Source organism: Oryzias melastigma, linkage group LG10 (genome assembly GCF_002922805.2).
Source record: "Oryzias melastigma strain HK-1 linkage group LG10, ASM292280v2, whole genome shotgun sequence".
In the NCBI taxonomy this organism is placed as follows: Eukaryota; Metazoa; Chordata; class Actinopteri; order Beloniformes; family Adrianichthyidae; genus Oryzias; species Oryzias melastigma.
Window position 1 is genome coordinate 14,008,743 of NC_050521.1, and position 3,145 is coordinate 14,011,887.

The following is a 3,145-nucleotide window of genomic DNA, read 5'->3' on the forward strand; positions in this document are numbered from 1 at the left end:
CGTGTAAGTTTTGTTTTTAAATGTAAAGCACTTTGAGTTGCTCACAGTATGAAAGGCGCTTTTATAAACAAAGTTTGATTTGATTTGATTTTATCATATATATAGAGATAGTTCACTCTAATAGGCTTAAGAAGATCATGGTATGGCCCCTTTTATGCTTATTTTATTTTGTCTCTGTTTTTATTTATTTATGTATTAAATGGGTCTTATGTTTATAGCGTTTAATGTACAGTGCTTTGCTCAGTTGGAATTGTGTTAAAATGCTTTCAAATAAAGCTGATGATGATAATATGAAACTGATCTGTGTCAGTAAAGATAAATCTAATCAAACAGTTTGTTTGCTGGACCTCCAGGTGCTATCACTGCTCATTACCACACTATTTTTTGTCTGATTTTAGGTTGGAGAACTGCAGTTTGTCAGTGATCAGCTGTGAAGCTCTGCTCTCAGCCCTGAAGAAGAACCCGTTCAATCTGACAAAACTCGACCTGAGCAGGAACATCTTGCAGGATTCAGGAGTTCTTCGTCTGTGTGGTTTTCTGGGGAATCCAGACTGCAGACTGCAGACTCTGAGGTCAGTAAAGGATGAGAATAATGCATCAGGAGAAGAACTTTTTGAATTTTTACTGGAAGATTTTTGTCAGCCATGTTTGGGGGGGAAAAAAGCAAATGATTGATTCATATTCATATTCAGTTGAATTGATGGTGATTAGATTCGATTAGATTAGAAATTGTTTATTTCAAGCAATCAAAAGAAAAACAGTAAATTCATGTGCAATACAATCAATCATCAGATTTTTACATCCATTAAGACATGTCAAACACAGGATAACTAAACATTAACAGATTGTCTGAAAGGGAGTAGGAAGAAATGAATTCATATAATTCCACCTCGGCTCAATTTTACCATTTCCTTTACATGTATTATCATTATCTGGTTCGTAACCTAAGATCAGATATTTATATTTTTCCAACATTGATTCGGGTGTTAAGATGATTAATGTGAAACTGGTCTGTTCCAATCATGACCTTGTAAATCAGTGTTTCCAACCTATTTAGATCACAGATTGTTTATTGTCAGAAAAAATGAACATTGAATGAATGAATGAACGCTTAATTTTGTGTTTGTTTTGTTTTAGCTTCCAGTTTTTTTAGAATATCTCTTTTTTTTACATTGCTGATCAAAAAGTTTCAATGTAGTGATCGGAGCAGCTGCTTTAGCCCTCATGCTCTCTTATGGGGTCCAGATGACCCTACCATTATATTGATTTGTGATCCCTGTTTTGACAAAGGTGTACATGATTTTATGTCAGGCATGGACACTGGTAAAGATAAAAAGTCCTGAGGGGAAAAAAAAAAAGTCCCGTGCACTGTCTTGTGGGGTCCAGGTGATGCACTGTATTTCGCTTTTCCTCCGGTGGCACCAGGAACCTTCTGTTTTAAGGCCTGAAGGGAACCTCATGGAGCGTGATCAAACACTATGTAGCAAGGCTGAGTGATCTGGCCAGACATGTTCAGGCAGCACACATATTAGAATAACGTCCGTAACGTTTGGCTGAATCTTTGGGCAGTGTGCAGCACGGAGCTGTGCACGTGGGGAGCATGAACGTTAATCAAACAGTAATTCAGGAGTGCTGAATCCGAGTAACTCGCACAGGCAGTGAACATATTGAAAACCATGTGAAGTTTGACTGTATCTCTGCGTAGCGTGCATCCATGCATGTTGGGAGCGCAGACTTTCTGGAGTGCTCAAAATCAGTAGTTTCACCTCCGCAGGGGAAAACTGTGAAACTCAGCACATGATGAAACATTATCATCTCCTGAATGAACATTGGCACGCTTTTAGACAAATCCTTTGCATGTTTTTAGGACTGCGCGTGCGCGTAATGGCGCAGACCGGATAAGCTTGCATTCTGAAACACTGGCCAATCTTAATGGGTTTGTTCAATTCAAATCAATTTTATTTATATAGCCTGTTAGGAATAAAAATGTAAGACTCTCTTCAAGGTGAATAAAAACACGAACCAGTCAGCTCAAGCTTCAAAACACTCTTTTGCAAAAGGGAGGCGGTGGAGAAGAGAGAACAGGTTAACAGCCTGTCTTCGTCCAACTGCCCCCCGCCCCACAATGTACAATAGGCTTTTATTAACTTTGCATAGAAAACAGGAACAACACCATATTTGGGGATGGAAAGTTACTGAGCAGATGAAAAAGACCTTGATGTTGAGGACAGGTTCTGACCGTCAGTGTTTATATCAGGAGTTGTCCTTCAGCGGAGACATGCAGGATGAGGGAATAAGGAGCTGAGGCTTGAAAAGCAGTTAGAACTAGTTTGAGCAGACTTTTGCACATATTGTGGCTAGACTCAACCGCACCCCCACAAAAAATATTTTCTAACATAGCCCAAAATCACAAGGGAAATTTGCCTCATTGGGCTTTGTTGCACTAAGGTGGGTCACTCGTGACAATTACCTGGTTCAGGTGTGTCCAGCCAATAAAAACATGCCACAGCAGGGTACACTCTAAAAACTACTTCATGGAGTCTTTTACCTGAACATACATAAATGTCTGATTCCAACATAAAAGAAGCTAATTTGTTGATTTTGATCAGTATTTTAAGTTATAAACGCTGCTTTGATAGGGTGTCTTGACTCAATAATGTCATAATTTGAATCAACATCATATTCTGTGTCATTCAAACTTGATTTTTTGCATTAATTGGCTTTAAAAAAATCAAGTTGTGGTAACTGAATTATTGTAGGATGACAACATAATTTTGTTCACCTTGGATTCAAGATTTAAAGTTGCCTACTTTTTTAAATTCCCGGGCAAATTCAAACGGTCATTGAGCCTGCACGACACGGACCTGTTAAAATACTAAACTGCCTGCAGAAAACACTTACAGAACAAAGACAATAAGGTGAGAATCATTTCATTCTTGAATCCGTTCTTGTGTATGCTAATATGCTATTTTTTTCAAATGTGTAATCAAAAAAAGCCTGTGTAAAGACTAGCATACAATGTTTTTACTGTCTTGGCTTTTATATTATGTCATTTCAAGACTTATTTTTTGTCACACTGTGCTGAATTAATCAACTTTGCATGAGAATGTTTTTATTGAGGGGAAATGTGACCATGTTTAGCTGG

At 38.0% G+C, this 3,145-nt stretch overlaps 1 protein-coding gene across 13 annotated transcripts in view; it reads right to left on the bottom strand.

Annotated features, from left to right (window-relative positions):
• Positions 1 to 3,145, bottom strand: part of LOC112153685 (protocadherin gamma-C5) — a 529,198-nt gene that overhangs the window by 149,035 nt on the left and 377,018 nt on the right. The gene's annotated exons all lie outside the window — the stretch shown is intronic.